Here is a 17,240-nt window from a genome sequence, read left to right as displayed (position 1 = left end):
ACCATATATTTATTAATTTCATTTTTTTCCCCCTCTGTGACGCTTCAACGGACACTTTCTTCAAAGCGTTCTTTGCAGAGTAGATTAATGTCCAGCTCTTTGCATCAATAGCTCAAAATATCCAGATAACTCAGCTGCTGAGGGGATAAAAACACTCACTTGTGTCTGCACAAGAAGGAAGCTGAAGGAGGACACCAGTCCCACTGGACTTGTCTACATTTGGCTGATGCATCATAGACTGCACATAAAAGCTACAATGTAGAGTAAGCCCTGAAGATGGCTTGATAAGCAGAAGTGACATCCCATGTGTTAACACTTCCTGTGTGATTTGGTGAGTCATGTTTAGTAAGAAGTGATACCTACATTTTCTTCTCGTGTAAACAAAGTGCAATTATTTGCATTATTTTCTTCAAGACCTCCCACCATAGGAGGGCAGCACTTTCTTCAATTTCAGGCCTTGTGCAGCCGCAGATGACATAGTAAGATATAGCTGTGTAATAGAGCTCTGTGTTTAAACAGCAAGCCATTGGTACTTGTCTGACACCCATTTCAGAACTGGTCCTCCTCTGAAAAACCAATGGTGAATCAACAGTTTTGACAAAGTGGCTGTAAAATGTCGGACTCAAACCGACAGACTACGCGAGTACATCAAAGGCGCTTCCGCCCTGGTCTGTTTGGCACCGGATCGGAGAATCTAGGGAGCCTGTGTGAAGTGACACAGAGCACAGAGCAGGGCAGGGAGAACATTTGTGTTTGCATATGTGATGCGCAGAAAGAAATAAAATCTGTAGGAACCTTGAATTAAGCTTTGAACACAGAAAATAAGCAAGTTAGGGAAACCCAAAGTCTTCAACTAAGGGAAGTCAAGTTTGTGCCATCTAGTATGAAGACTACCTCACCTTCAGGTTGTGCCGCTAACTTGAACTCAGGTGAGATAACACAGCACCTAAATACCACCACACACAAATACCTACACAAACACACAGATACACGGCCACACAGTCAAGAGAGAAGTTCCGCTTTTGTCGCAGTGCCTCTTTCTGCAGGGTTTTATCACTTGTATCGCCTTTTTTTAGAGTAAGCAAAAATAAGACTGTCCTACTTAACGCACCAACTGTAAAACAGTACTTGTTACAACGTCAGAAATGACCCTTTCAACTATTTTCACAGATTATGCATCTTCAGTTCCTGCATGCCAAAATTAAAAAAAAAATAAAAAACATTCAGGGAAAAAAATTAACCATTTCTGACTTCTGACATTTTGTTTACAGCCACTTGAGGAATTCATTTATTTTAAGAACACAAAGCTACAAGTTTAGTGACTCATTGTGATGACTAACAGAGCAGGTTGGTCAATGACTAACCGGTATGTGAGGGAGCTGACCTCAGACCGGGGTCGTTGGTAATGTGTAACCCCAAGTCTCCACACTCCTGCTCCGGAGCAGCCCATGAATATGAACTGAACTATGAGAACCTGAAGTCAGTCAGGAGCATGCTGCCAGAAACATCAAATAAATAAATAAATACATAAAGGGTTTTTCAGCTACTTTCCTGTTGATATTCATCAATCAATCAATCTATGTTGTCCTGAGATGTAATAACAAATTGAATGTGGCATGTTTAATGCAAGGTCATCCATCCTGGCTCATGCAAACAACATGGATCAGCTGCTTACGTCAGTTATTAAGAACATAATCCTCCACATGTTTCTCCTATAGACACATACTGCAGATACATACCAAGGTTGGGGGTCATATGGAAAGAAAAAACTTAACCAAAAATAACTGAGGATGAATGCTACACCATTAACAATGTGTTTCTTTTCTTCTTTCCCTCTATTATTTTCATTTTTTTCAAATCAATGAAGCGAACATTCTGTATATATCGACAGACACATTCAGCATGTGTTCAGTGGGGTCCACAGGTGGGGTAAGTGATGACAAATGGCAGACAGGCCGGCTCTGGCCCGTTAATTGTTGTTGGAGGCTGAGGTCTGCGTTGTTCATTTCACCTCACGGCAGGTCGGCAGGGGACGTGATCATTAATATTAGAACATTTCCATCCATCTACCTGAACAAGAGGCCGGTCATTTAAATGGCTGGTGCTGGCTAGACTTTTCACGGCCTGTTTATAACACTGATCTAAGCACATTACCAGAGCTGTGGGGGACCACTGCCAGTCATTAATTAGATTCACACATACACTCACACACACACACAATGTGGCCACCTTTATTGGCGCCCAGTCACATTTGACAAATGTCACACGTGCAAGATAAGGTACACTCACACACACCCAGTGTACCTCAACAACTGAACATCAAAAGTCCCGATTCTCTCTTTGAAAGCCATGAGTACACTTTCTCACGCACACACTTACTCAATGCTACTCTTCCAGCCATCACAGGGTGCATGTAATTCTGTCAGGTGCAGAGTATGTGTGCATGCGTGTGAGACAGAGAGAAAGAAATGAGGGAAAAAAGTGCTGGACCTCATCTGTTTTTTGAACTCTCCCTCCTTCTCTGTCTCTCTCTCCCACTGCACCTGACAGAGACCCAGGTTTCCAGATCAATCATTCAAAAGTATTTACAAATGCACAAAGCCAGACACAGGCAGGTTGGCACATGGCCACTCTGCTTAAGTGCTTTTCAATGTGTCTGTGGTGTCAACATCTATTTCACACTTATCTACACCTCAAAGGGGAAAAAAAGATGTTTCTGTGACCTTTAGCAAGTGTCAAGTCTGGAGAGAAGAAGAGAGAAAAAGAAGAGAAAAAGAAGGAGAGCGATTTAAGAGATCTGTCGATGTATGCCTTACATAACCTTTTTATTTATCCGGGAGAAAGTGACTGAGCACCCCTCTTTATCAGAAACATACTAGCAGCTTCACACTCACATACTTACGCAATTTCACACACAGAAGCTGGCCAATACATCTCAAGAAAGATTTGTGGAAGACGGTAAAAAGTTTCTCTGTTCTTTGATGGAGAAACTGAGCATTAAACGACTTGTTCAAGGACATCTTGAGTTTTACACTGGGTGCAGGTTTCAAACTAGCAGCTTTTGTCGTCACAACATCCGTATGAACTCTTGGCTACCATCACAGACATGCAAGGGACGTCTGCCATTTTGCCTTAATTGTTAGTTTGCGGCTCGGCCATAATGTTTCCATTAAGATTATGTTGATCGAGAAAAGCTTTTTAGTTTTCACCTTCAAATTACAACATGCTTTCACGAGGTCAGCTGTTTTCCATGTGGAATGGCTAGTTTTAATGCAGACGCAGTCCCTTGGTATTCAGACAGGGTCCAGTTCAGTGAGGGGAAAGTCAGGGGAAAGAGAGAGAAAATGAGGAAGGGAGAGGGATGGAGGGAGGAAAGAGAAGAGGGGAAGGGGAGCGTTGATTGAAAGACTGTGATTAGCAGTTTTCAGCAGGGCACCAGGGCCACTGAGTTGTTCTAACAGGGCTGTCGCGTCTCGAGGTGCAGTCAAGGAGAAGTCAGTGCTTTAGAAAGCTCCCCTGATTTCTCCATCTCCCCCCTCCCTACCTCATTCGCTCTCTCCACCCAGCCACACTTTTGCTGCCCCTCCAAAAAAAATCAATATGACTGTGCAAAGTGCAGCCTGGCCCAGGGGGAGGGCCGACTTGCTGTAGGGGCTAGATGCGGAGCTTTAAGGGAGGACAAGAGGCGTCCTCCAGGCCTGTCCCAAAGGCAGTGTCAAGGACAGACCTGAGGACCAAAGGACTGAGGCCACCAAATTGCCCTTCCTCTCTGCATCTCGCATTCTCACTCTCTCTCTCTCTCTCTCTCTCTCTCTCTCTCTCTCTCTCTCTCTCTCTCTCTCTCTGTTGCCCGAGCTTGGCTGGCTCAGCGGGGCAGAGGAGATCGATAAGCAGGTGGAGCGTTTAAAATCCCCAGCTCCAGAGGCTGACGTTACGCTCCTCAGAGCCCAGCAGACCAACACATCATTCAGGACAGAGCAGCTGGATGGATGGATGAGTGGGTGTATAGTGGTTGCACCTAGTCATCGAAAGGTTTGTGATTTGTGACAATAAACAATTCAATAGCACTTAGCCATACACAGTGTCCGAGGGGTGTACAGCCAGATTCCTCACACACTCTGCCATTGTCTCAACATGTCACAGATCAGTAACACTCAGTCAGGTCAGGCAGCTATAGGCCAACACACCATGGTCCTGTATCTCACTCTAACACAGTACCTGCAATGCTGCAGCTCTGACATATAGACCAAAGCATCAAAAGTGGCCTAAAAAAGGGAAAGGAAAAACAGGCATGTACTATCACTGCCAACAGCAGTGTGCCTCATTTCCATACAGTAGGCTTGAAGAAGAAGCGTGTACATGATGTGGATGAAGTGTGCAAGGAGGATTTCAACCCTGCCGCATGTCTCCGTGCGTGAGTGACTGATCGCAGTGGAAGTGGCTTGTGTCTCTAATCCAGTACCACTGTTAGACAGTGCAAAGACCCGGCTCTGTGTACTGCAGCACTGGTTGATCAAACCCATCATGTGACAAGCAACCTCTTCAAATGACGATCATTTCCCAGCTCTGTGTCCTTTCAGCTCCATATTAGATCATCTTCTGACACTACAGAGTCTGGTACTTCATCTGGGATAAAGATGATGTGCAATCCGACCAGAGGGGTTGGGAGTCAAGGGTAAACGAGAGGCTAAGACAGGGATACCGTGCTGAATTGGCTGACAGCTGTGACAATTACTATGCGGTATATTATAACCTTATATTAAACATAATATTTGAAACAGTATGTTGCTTGACAAAACACTTGGAGGATTTTTTTTATCATCAACTTAGCTGTATGTCACATTCGCACACCACAGTTGACATGAGCCATTTTGGAGGAGAAAAAAATCAGAAGGTGACACTACATCAAAACAGAGCTTCATTTGCAGGCCAAAATCTCCTTCTGCAATCAACTATATTATATTGTTCTTCTAAAAACTCCTAAAACTACAACAGAAACTTTTTGGATTTATTTTTTGAATATGGCGGAACTAACAAGCTAGAGCAGTGGCCTAATTTTAAATGCTGACAATCACCTAAGCCACTAGAAAAACATATGGCACAAAACAGATGTGGACTGAACATCTAGGACAGGTCTAATTCTATCTCATGTAGTCTTTGACCCAGATAAACTGGCATTATGATGTGACCTGAGATTAATATTGAATTAAGGACTGAATATCATTTGTGGCTGTTTACACGACTGTCAGCCCGTCTTCCTGAAATCCTGGAGCAGATAAGTTTGCTATAATGGCATTAGCTAAATCCTGAAGTATAGCAGACGGCACTTGTCTTGCTTGAGAAGCCACCTCATTTCTTTATTTATTTTTCCTTCACTCATTCCGAACAAAGGGAAATATTCTACCAGGAATTGAATAGCCTAATCCTCTTTTCACTCTTCCCAGTAGCTTGAATGGTGACAGATTAACATCCTAGAGGTTTACAAACCCAGCCATTTGAAAATGTAATTGCTGGTGCCACACTGCATGCATATGTTTAAGTTGAAGGTTAATATTAAAGCTTAAAATACACACATGCACTCAAGTAAGAAGGGATGTGGCCAGATTGGGCCAGACCCAAAACACTAAAGCCTGGCAGGATGGATCATTCTGTCACGTACGTATCACAGAGTTGCAAGCTGTCCCAAACCTTTGCTAGGCGCCATAGTTACTGTTCACTTCTGCTAATTATTACAGCCAATCAGAGGGGTTAACGGGGCGGAGCCTGGCCAGACCATGTTCTGGGGCATTTAACAGCTGGCAGGAACGAAGGTGAATGCATTACACACTGCCCTCATCCAATAAAAATAAAACACCCTGACATCTGAGGTGTACTTAGCACAGAGGGGAGGGAGGAAGTGAGGGAGGCAAGAAAGGACGGAGTGGAAGAGAAGGGTTGGTGGGGTGAAGGGGAGAGAGCATATGATAACGTGATGTCCAAGTGCCACCTAGTGACAGCTTTCCATCTTCTCTGGTCCTTAAGGTTCAAGAGCATCAGGGTTGGGGGCAGTGGACAGATGAAACTACCCAGGACATTTAGTTTCGAAATCAGTAGCATACTGCTGTCACCTTTCAAGGACTTCACAGCGAGCACCAACCATTTTAAGTGTCAAATTTGAAAACAATGACGTTGTTGACAATGACTTCATGCCTTGTCTCCTAAATGCTGCCGAGCAAAAATTAAGCCTTCCTTAAGTGATCACCTTATGTGCTCTACTGAGTGAGCAGGCCTGTAACACAGCACAGGTAAGCAGGTCCCCTCCCCTGATTAACCCAGGTATAAATCACACTCTGCCAGTGCCCAGAGGTGAGAGGGATGAGAGTGGAGGTGAGCTTGAAATAATGCTTATGTCACGGCAGGTCAGCCCTCCATTATGGCCGTTTCAAAAACTATTAATCTTGCTTGTAGTCAGTGGCCTAGAAATAATTACTTCATCTAACCCATGTAATACAGCATGACCAGCAGCCGAGCCTGGTCAATTTGAGGCTGGGGAGGCAGGATGCTGGGGTGGGGGGTGTGAAGAGAGAGGATGTGAGAAGGAAGGGGGGAGAACCACAAATTACCAGGCCCTGTCTCCTGCTCCTGGGTGAATGATGTCCTGCTCACTTCAGCTGTGGTTTTTTACACTCTCAACACTGATTTAGATAGATACATACACATTCACACTCTGAAAGGCAGATTATATACAAGCACACATATGTAAGCACATTAATGCATGATTAAATACAGACATATTAAGCGGGGAACACACAAATCACATTATTTTAAACAAGGGTTCAAAAGCCTTTCAACATTAGATGTCAAAGTGACCGAACACAGAATTAAATTTGTTGTGGTTAGCATGCTCAACCTACTCTAATAAAACTAGACCATACAGAAGACACTGTATAATACAATATACAACTCAAGTTTATTATATTTTCGCTTAAATTCCCTATTTATGCAAATTAATTTGATATGGCATGTTTTTACACCTACTAATCATTTAATGAGGATTAGAGTATGAAAGATATATCAGTCAGTTACAGATATATCACAGGTTAAGCAGAAAAAGCAGAAAAATCCTCAGTGAATTTTCAATGGACTGACATCATTCTGGAGTTTAATGATAATAATTGCAAGAAAAAAAGAAAAGAAATAAAATAAAATAAAATATATCATTACTGGAATTTTTGCCAACTTGCCAATATCAGCATCAGCTTTGGCCCTAAAATTAAAATACTGGTCGGCCTCTAATAAGGATCAAACAGCCTTCATTCTTGGCAACAGCAGTTTTTCAATGTGCAGAGCCTATTGAACGTGTTATCATCCACCAACTCACCATTACCACCCAAGGTTATCCTGTCCCTAGATGCTGAAAAGGTTTTTGATAGGACTGAGTCTATTTGCAGTCCAGGAGATATTTGGAATCTGACCCGTTTTCTGCAGCTGGGTTTAAGTTCTGCATTCACCGCCTATGGCCTCTGTTTAACCTAACAGTGTCACCTCAGACTATTTTACTGGACGCTCTGTAGAGGTATGAGGCAAGGGTGTTGTTTGTCACCATTTTTGACACTGCAACTGAACCATTAGCAATAGCCATCAGGTCAGAGAGAATAATCAGGAGTATTAGTAAACGTGAAACAAATAAATAAATAAATCCATCTATTTAAGCAGATGACCTCATGCTACATATGTCTGACCCAGAGGGTGTAAAATGCATCCAAAAATCTTAATAACCTGGCCAGACAGATTACTTAAAGCCATTTTCCCTTTAAAATCATGAAATCATGAAAAATTTAATCGGTACATTTAAACACATTTAAATATAATTATAGAGGAATACCACAATTGATTTAGACAGATGGTCGAGGCTTCCCTTGTCTCTGGCAGGGTGAAACTCTACTTGTGACAGAAACCTTATTAAGTTGTTTTAAAAAAGTTTTGCCATCTGCTAAGGAGAGCAATGTTCAAGCAAAAACTGCAAGACACGTAATTAGACATCATATTTGTTCAAATTATACTGCAAATATGCAAAAGAAAAAAAATAGGTATCAGTCAAAAGAAATTTTTAAAGCCATGACATTACACACACAATTAAAAAGCCACACTGCTGATAAACTGAGGAGCTGCTGCAAACTCAGCCTCCATGAACGTCACACCAAGTATGTATGGAGTGACATAAATAAATGCAACCCTCCAGTGGCTGTCACAGTTGGCATTGCAGGTGCAAATTTAATTAGTCAAGGTGAAGTCTCCCTTGTTGTCTGAGAAGCGGGGTGTCCTCACCATGCACAACTGTAAACACACGCTATATCCTAATCAGGTGTCACCGCGGCGTTTGATCAGCCCGCGAAAACTTGTCACGAATCCCCGGCAGAGTGTGGGCCGAGGGGGAGAACAAAGGAAAAGAGCTGTCATGAGAGAACAGGGTGGTGGTGGTGTTGGATGAAGAGTTTGCCCATTAGCAGTCTCAGTCCCCTATCTCTCTCCCACTCCCCTTAACGTCTCTCCTCCTCTTGTTTTCTTCCTTTGTCTACGTGGCTACCTACAGCATGTAGGTACCCCATCGCAGCTCTGTGTCTGCACTTCCACTCTGAGGAAATCTCAACCACAGCTGTCATACTCATGCTTCACAACTGCCAACAAAGCTTCCAAATGAAAACCGCAAAGTAGTACACTACTTTTGTTTACCTCACAAAAAAAAAAAACCCACACATGTACAGAGATACAAGCTGCGCTCATTTTGTTTTTATCAAGCACCATTCTTAGCAGTAGGGTCCTGCTGAAAAGCCTGCAGAACTAGAGGCATACAGGCTGTTCTCATCCCGCCCAGCGTCTCTGGGCTCCACTGAGGCTGTGCAGTAACACACGCGCCATTAGATACTGTTTACCTTTCAGTTTGGGTGATATTGAATGCATTAGCCGATTGAACCTCATAAGAAACACAGCCGAGTGACAAGGCCCAATCGTCTTTGCGACTACCATGGTAACTGAGATTACAGGCTAACAAAGAGCAGACAGGGGGGAAAAATATTTAAAACCCGAATAGTGATACATAAATTAATTAAAGGACAAAAAAACAAGTGGAGAATTAAAGTTGGAACATCTGTCACCGACTTAGCTTCCCAACGTAATACCAGTGTTAGAACATTTATACCCTTGAAGTTAATGATCCCCTCTTTAATTGACAGTCAAGGAAAACTGGCTGCGGCAGCATCCTGCCGAGACGCCGATAAGAGGCCCCCTTCCCCCCTCCCAAAAATAAAATAAAAAAAAACAGTTTAAAGAACCTTGGCACTAATCCCTATTGTCATCCCAGTGCAGCAGAAGGACTTACAAACACAGATAACTCCGCTGAAGCTGTCTATTTCTCAGGAGTTATGGGGACAGCCGAGCTGCTGCGCGCCTTGAATCAGTCACTCAGATTAGCCCAATCCCTCTGTGCTGTCAGTCAGCTGAGACAGTAGCCTGTCAGCCCATTTACATGAGTCCATCTCATACGTGACAATGCCCCCTATATATGACAATGGCTGCGAATAAGGGGTCCACTCGCTCGCAGATAGCAGTTGTGCAGTATGGCAGACAGGCTGTTGTTGGATTAAGCTCATGGTGTGCACTGTGCTCATGTCTTCGCTGACACACCGACAACAAGTTTAAGGAGTCTTAACCATTGCTGTTTTTCTAAAGTAGAGAGAATGTGGGAGATGTATGTCGGATGAAACACACACATACACCTACACTGTCAAACACAGATATGTACACACACGCACAAAGGGATAAACTTCATAAAACTTGGAAACACAGAATGACTGCTGGATGAAAACCACAAGCTTACCTAGTGTATGTCTTCCCAAAGTTGGGGTTTAATCCACCTACTTCACTTAACATGATGAAATAAAGAATAAAAGAAAGAATAAAAGGAAAAACATCAAAAAACTAAGTACACCCAATACATAACGTGTGGATCAGTCTCTCATCTTCAATGAACACAGGTATGGCAGAGATTAAAAGGCCAAACCTTAAAACAAATCTATAAAAAAAACTATCTAGATAAGACACAAACGTTTGAGATGTCGAAATTAGTTCCTGGAGTATGAGTCTGTACTTTTACATGAATGGGCAGTACTTGACGGCACCTGAGAGCTCACAGTGCACTGACTGCTTTTTCTGTGGCCCACTCCACTTCAAACAGTCCCGCAACAAATGACAGTGGATGCCCTCTACATAACAGGGCCAGGGCAAGCATGACACAGAGGTTGACAACTGAACCCTCAAACTCCCTAACCCCTACCCCTGCCATGGCACAGGCACACGCATACACACACACACACACACACACACACAGCCCTGAAAACAGCCCTGACATGACCGCTTGGCAGCCCTTTCTAACCTCTCCTTGTGTTTTTTCTCTCTCCATCTCACTGGAGACAACCCTCAATTCAGGACCGTTTTAGCCAGGCAAGTGGATGTGACCTGCTGCCCCCAAGTCAGGCTCATCTGAATAAACAGAGTTGAAGAAACAGGCAGAGGAGGGAAAATCTGCCTACATTATGATAGGAAGAAAGAAGATGGGATTCAGCCAAGGGGCTCCTTTTTTATGCACGTTTGATCAAGTGCTTGACAGAGCCGGTGGATGGAATTACGGACTGCTGAACAAAAACTGGTGGTGTGAGTGTTAAGTGTGCGTGTGGTCATGAGTGTGTGTGTGTGTGTGTGTGTGTGTGTGTGTGTGTGTGTTTGTGTGCGAGCGTAGTTCAGTCTGGACAGCTGGGTTTCCGTGGCCTGACAGTGTTAGGATTGTGACAAGCCTGCCGCACCACCACATACAAAGCCCAACCCACCCACCAGCCTTCGCAGTCCATCACTCAGGACGGCCGAGGGAAGTGCTGTGAGAAGAGGTCAGACGTGGAGGAAAGAGGGTGGGAGGAGAGAGGAGAATGAGGATGAGGAGGAAAAGGAAGGAGGGAGGGCTGGTCAGGGGTTAAGTGTAAAGAAGACAGCGATGAAAGGCAACTGTCATGCACCAGTGCTCGCCCAGAAGCACCTGTCTCAAGAAGAACATGCAAAGTGTGCCGGTCACGTCCTGACAATACCCTCACTTTTCTGCACACACATATAGATCAACACACGAAACAGACAGACACAAACACACACAAGCTCCCAGGAAAAGGCTGATGCTCCACCACTGGAAAGGTATCGGCTGTCTGACAGCATGCCAGTCAAGCTGTCGTTGGCTTCTTCGCATATGCAAGGAAAAGTTAGGCTGATGAAGAAAAAAACACATGGAGGGCTCAGAGGAAGATTCACTGAGACATGAACAGGGTACCTGAAGTGAGCCGACACTTCTCAAAGCCTTGATGCAAAGTAAATGCTGGAACGAGCAATACAAAAAGCTCTACTCCCGGAGAACCAGGAAAACCTGCTCCAGGATGGAAGTTAGTGCCGTCCTCAGGTGGAAGCAGTTACCCAAAGCACCTACTGTTGAGCACTAAAAATTATCTCTCAAAACTCTTTCAGTATTTTTGTTAACTATTAGGTAGGTTAACAAAGACAAAGGTGTTTGTCGAAGCCCAAAGCCTGAAGCATTACTATCATACTCTTCCTAATAAATAACACAGAAACATATTACAAAATAGCATAATGTTTGTTTTTACAAGTACAAACTACCTGTGGCTTTTTTGCTGTGGTTAACAGAAGGGGTGTATTTTCAGCTGCCCAAGTTAATAGCAATGCTAAAACCTGGCTCTGGCTAAAGGAGGCCCTTCCTATGTTCAGCCTGTACAAAGTAACATGCCGAATGCCAGGTATTTTAACACACTTTCATTGCTCACATTTATGGAAAAGAACTTATGATGTACAAATTAACAGTTACTATTTACAACACCTTGTGAACTTGGTCTCCTGCAGCTTTTGTGAATGAAGGGTTTTGGACTTTCCATTGAAACCAGATGTTGGGCAACACCGTGGCAGTAGGCACATTACTTTATTGGAAAGGTGAGTCATTACAAAGGAAAATAAATTCACAAATAAACAGCATGCAGACTGCCTTGTCCTGTGCAGGTGGGTTTGCACATGATTTTTATTAAAGTTAGCTAAAATTAGCAACAACCAGGCTAGCTAAGATGCATTTTGGGGAGTGTACATACTTATTTATTTATTTATTTGGAGGATGAGTCATCTGTAATTGTTAATGTTTCTAATATCCATGTTTATGTTCTTTTAGTATTAACACCACCAACATACACATAAATGTATACATGCGTACGCACATGCAATCATGCATTCAAAGATGTGTTTACAGACATACATACACATACACACACACCAGCAGAATGCCAAACAAACAGAAATGGAAAATAACGACATGCTCGGATCATAGCCTCGAGTGGCTAATGAACCCCCAGGAGAATCTAGCCTCTGTGTATGAGGTGAGGGGGTCATTCCCATGTTTATTCAGCACCAGTCCAATGAGCCACTACCATCTATTGATTGAACTGATTATTCTATGTCTCTCTTGTGACGGGACACATGCATGACAGATGAACCCTGCTTGGGCAGGTCACATTCGATGTAATCTCATTGAATCTGACAGCTGATCTGGTCGGTCAGTTTGCACGATCCACATCGCGGCCTTGTTTGCGAATATGCTGACATCTGTGGCTAATGCCTCAACACTAATATGAGGTGCTCGGTAGGGGCTGTCAGACACATAAGCTGTCAAGGCCTGTTTGGACAACCCTAGTGACTGCTTCCACAGGAGAAAACCTTCCGGATGGTTGATGCTAAATATACTGTTTCACTGTATTTCATTGGCATGGTATTTCTTTTGGTGTGCAAAGAGTTACTACCGCTACCGGTATTAGGAAACCAAGCTAAACATGGTTTCATGGGTGTAAGACATTATTTGTGTTGCCTCATATCTGTGGAAAGTCTGTGTAAATGTGTCTGATTTTGCCTTTGGTAGAAATCCTTTTTTTTTCTCTCTTTCCAGTTTTGCATCTTGCCTCATGCCATACAGTGGCCAACCAGTCAGCGGGGAGTAGATGGCAGCCAGAACAAGGAGGAAACCTCAGCAGATGACCTTTTCAGTTATAGTATGACTCACTATGACATTCAATTCCCAAGCCAGACCAAACTGTAATGCCTAGCATAAGACTATCTCTGTTTTTCCATTTTAATGTTTAGTAAGATCACAGGTCCTCCAAAGCACACATGGGAGTCTGTGACACGCCATCTTAGCCACATACCCTGAGACAATGCAGGCAGGGCTGTAAAAGTTGATATCCTTCCAGATGCAAACCAAATGTAGACATCATGCACCTTTAAAATGTCATGCATTCAACACACGCTGCTATAAAAAAAAAGGTGGTAGGAAGTGAGGAAACGATGTGCAGGATCTCTCACATTGATCATGAGAAGCTGACCCAGCCCTTATATGGCTGATAACTGAATGTCATCAGCAGTGAACCACCTCATGGGTAATAAACAGTAACAGCTTGTCTATGTTTGAATATCACAAGTCATAGGACATATAATCAGTCAGCGATGTAATGTCACTAAATGCAACCAAATACAGGTACTCAAGTACTATACGATTTCGATGGACTTGTACTTCATATGTCATGCAACTTTTTTACATATATATCACATTTCACATCGTATATAGAGTATATAAAGGATCTACATAGTCATTTTATCTCTGTAATCAGTCTGACATCATGCAGCAACATGACATCACAGATGAATTGAGGTGAAACAACCCCTTCCATCCTTCTAGCAGTAATATTTTATAGTCCTATCATCTATGACACTTACTGCACTACTACACTAAAGTTAAAAATAATTATGGTACATTTTCTACACTGTTAAACTAAAAAATAAATTAGACAAAAGAGCTTATAAAAGAGCTTTCTCTGAAAAACAACAACAATATATATATATATATATATATATCCATAACAGTTTTAAGATGTTGGCTGAATTATTTTAAAGAGAGGATTGACCAACCAAGCTGATCTGTAAACAACTCAGTTCAGATATATGAGCCAGAGATCAAAAACGTAAGACAAGGTAAAGACATGTAGAGGAAAAGCTCAGCAGCAGACAAATCAGCCCCCCCCCCCCAACACTCACATAGCAGATCAATGAAAGACCTGGGGCCTTGGGCCCGCACTATATTACACACCAAAACTTCATATTCATTCATTGATTTTACTTTTCAGAATAGTATATCATTGAACTCCAATGGGAGGGAAAAATAGAGGCCGGGGCTGAGGTCAAGCCTCACATGGACAGATGTTTGCACAATATTGATGGCGCATGCAGAAAGAAATGACTAAATATCTGGATCAATAGCTAGTTTCCCTAGCCACGACAGGTTGTTCCAGATGGAAATATATAAATACTTCTTTATGGCTCTTGGAGTGGCACTAATGAACAGGACTAAATGCCCCCCTTAAGGTAAACTCTTTGATTAGCCAGGGCCAGAGGTGACAAGAGGCGTCTGCTGATGCTCGGATGCCACGCTTCCATTGGCCAAAGAATGCTAATGCACACAGGGGCCCAGTAAAGGGGCCAGGGATATGACAGGTCACAAACCCTGGGCAAAGTGTTTTGCGCTACCTGACCCACCTACTCATTTGTAATGATGACAGGCCCTGGCTACACTCTTCTCAGTCATGTTCAAATAATGCATAGCATGAATAATTTAGAAAATGTTTCTCTGGTTTTCACATAAAGCCACTATTCAAACTGGGGGGGTTCCCTAATATTCCCTGAAGAAACAAATTTGCATGTGAATTTCTTCCAGTTAAATATGTAGAACACTTAATCAACAGTAATCAAACCAGGCCAATGGCCTGGTCAAAATCTTTCATGCTGCTGCTGCTGCTACTGATGATGGCACAAGAGCTGCCTGTTACAGTTCTTATTTACAGCACAACACAATTACTGAGCACAACACCCAACCTCACAGCTCGCCTGCTCCACAGCAGCTAGAAGGGCCATAAAGAGGGAGGAACCACATCACTACTCCTTAATTAAATGAAACCTGTAAGGTTCATTTGCCTCCTTTTTTGCACATTGAACTGGCCAGCCCACTACTGAAGACCTCCCAGACACCATCCCTGCTTGGCCCTAAATCATGACTGGCTAAAAAGCCCAGTGGGTCCCTGCTGGACACACAGTGGCCGCCCAGCGGCAAGGCCAGACCAGGGCATGAGGTGGATCGACACCTAGCCAACGATAAGTAATTCTGTAGAGGATTAGCAGCATGATAGCCTGATCAATACTGTGTGCTCAGGCCATTAGGAATGCAGCGAGGAAATGACCCCCTCCGGTAATAAAACAGGGCATCTGGGTTCTCCTTCATTTGCCAGCTCCATTAGTGTAATGGTATCATTATCTGCCACAGCCGTATTTTTCTAAGCCCTGGTTTTTCCACAGCTCGACCGGCGGGGGTCTGATGAAGCTGTGAGAGCCCCCATGCCGAGTGCTCCCCTTTCTACCATTCTACACAGTGCCTAGGTGTAAATCTAGCTCAGTTGGAGCTTATGCGCTACCCTTGCCTTAGGTATCCACAACCATGTTTTATGTCAGCACCCAACACTATTTCTCCATTATTGGCTCATTAATAGAGCAAGCAGCATGTAGCTTGGGTTAAAAGGGAGAAAAAGATGGCCGGCAGAGCGTAAAGCTGCTGAATGTGCTGAATCTGACACCCCCCTCTTGCTAAAACACCAGGCCTGACATGACAGGACGTCAGCATTAGTCGCCATAAATCGTTTCCCCTACACTAATTCACCAGCTAGCATTTTGTGTGGGAGAATTGATTAACCATGTCTGGATGTGTGGCCACATAATCAGCTTTTACCTCGGTAGTTGTTAATTTAACAGAATTGCCAAGGGAAACACACACCATTTTAATGAGTGTTCAGAAATTAAATACCCTAAACAGCTTGCACTAGGTACCACAACCAGAGCAAACCAATGAGGCTGATCTAAGCAATGGGCTGGGCTGAGCCCAAGACCTCAAAACATCTGGTGACCCTGTGTGATCATTACTTAGCCTGCTGCTCACACACACACTTCCTGTTTCGACACAGCACTTTATACTTGTCATCACTGTCCAAGTGGCAAGCTTGCATCAAAGACAGCATTTTAGAACATGGGGTTAAGGGACAGGGTCAGTGTTGTTTTCACACAAAGCATGCGTGGAAACTCATCTCGTGATGACAATACTGATAATACATTTTTTTTCTTCAATTCAGTAGTAAATGTTCACATAAGTATTTGTGAACCTGAGGCAATGTACAAATGTACTGGCTGTCAATTTTTGTAGCAGTTATTTCTTATGGATCCATCCACTATACTAAGTAAAACAAATTAGGTGGGATTTACTCTCCTTAGGCCATCATATCACATTCATTCAAAATACAGTGTGTGTGTGTGTGTGTGTGTGTGTGTGTGTGTGTGTGTGTATATATATATATATATATATTTCATGACATCACACCTGTCAGTATGTAATTCTGCTTTGCTATAGTGGGATTTTCTAAAGAGACTGTGTATTGGCACTAATCTGTTGGTGCTTGTTTTCTCTAACTCTGAACAACAGTGGCCTCATCATAGCACATCTCTCACTTTGTGCAGTACTGCAAACACACTCACTTACTGGATAAGTCAATCATATCTAAGTTATTGGTTATCATTTATAATTGTATCACTGTACAACCACTGATAATATAAAAAGTGGCCAAAATGAATACTGCTCCTTCCTTGGCAGCTCTACACTCGTGTAGTCATTTTGCAATTACAGTTTCTCTTGCCCATCCCTTTATTTATCTAAAGAGAAAGAGAGTTAAGCCATTAGGTCTGTGCAGTGCTGCCTGACTGCCCGAGGGCCAGCTGGAATGAGTTCTTTCTCTGAGCCGCTCATCTGGCCGCCATGGCTGCTTTCATAAACAGGAGGAACCACGTCCTACATAGTTTCACTGCTGTCTAACATGATCCAAACACATGTGCCACAGCAGACTGCGTCCAAGTCAGGAGATAAGAGGAGAAACAGACAGACAGACAGACAGACATGATGACTATTGGTGAAGCACAGCGCCAGGATGCCTTAGGCACAGCAGAGCCCCTTCCTTGTGTATCTCAACAAACAACAAAGTTATGGTTAAACAATAGGAGAAAGCCTGTTTAAGCAGAGGTCAACACAAAAC

General features: G+C 43.2%; 1 protein-coding gene across 3 annotated transcripts in view; it reads right to left on the bottom strand.

Moving 5' to 3' along the window:
• The window catches only part of fto (FTO alpha-ketoglutarate dependent dioxygenase), a 115,772-nt gene that overhangs the window by 97,600 nt on the left and 932 nt on the right, over window positions 1-17,240 (bottom strand). The gene's annotated exons all lie outside the window — the stretch shown is intronic.

The sequence above is a fragment of the Scatophagus argus genome, chromosome 1 (assembly GCF_020382885.2).
Source record: "Scatophagus argus isolate fScaArg1 chromosome 1, fScaArg1.pri, whole genome shotgun sequence".
Taxonomy (NCBI): domain Eukaryota; kingdom Metazoa; phylum Chordata; class Actinopteri; family Scatophagidae; genus Scatophagus; species Scatophagus argus.
The sequence above is the reverse complement of the archived record's forward strand: the minus strand, read 5'-3'. Positions and strand labels throughout refer to the sequence as shown.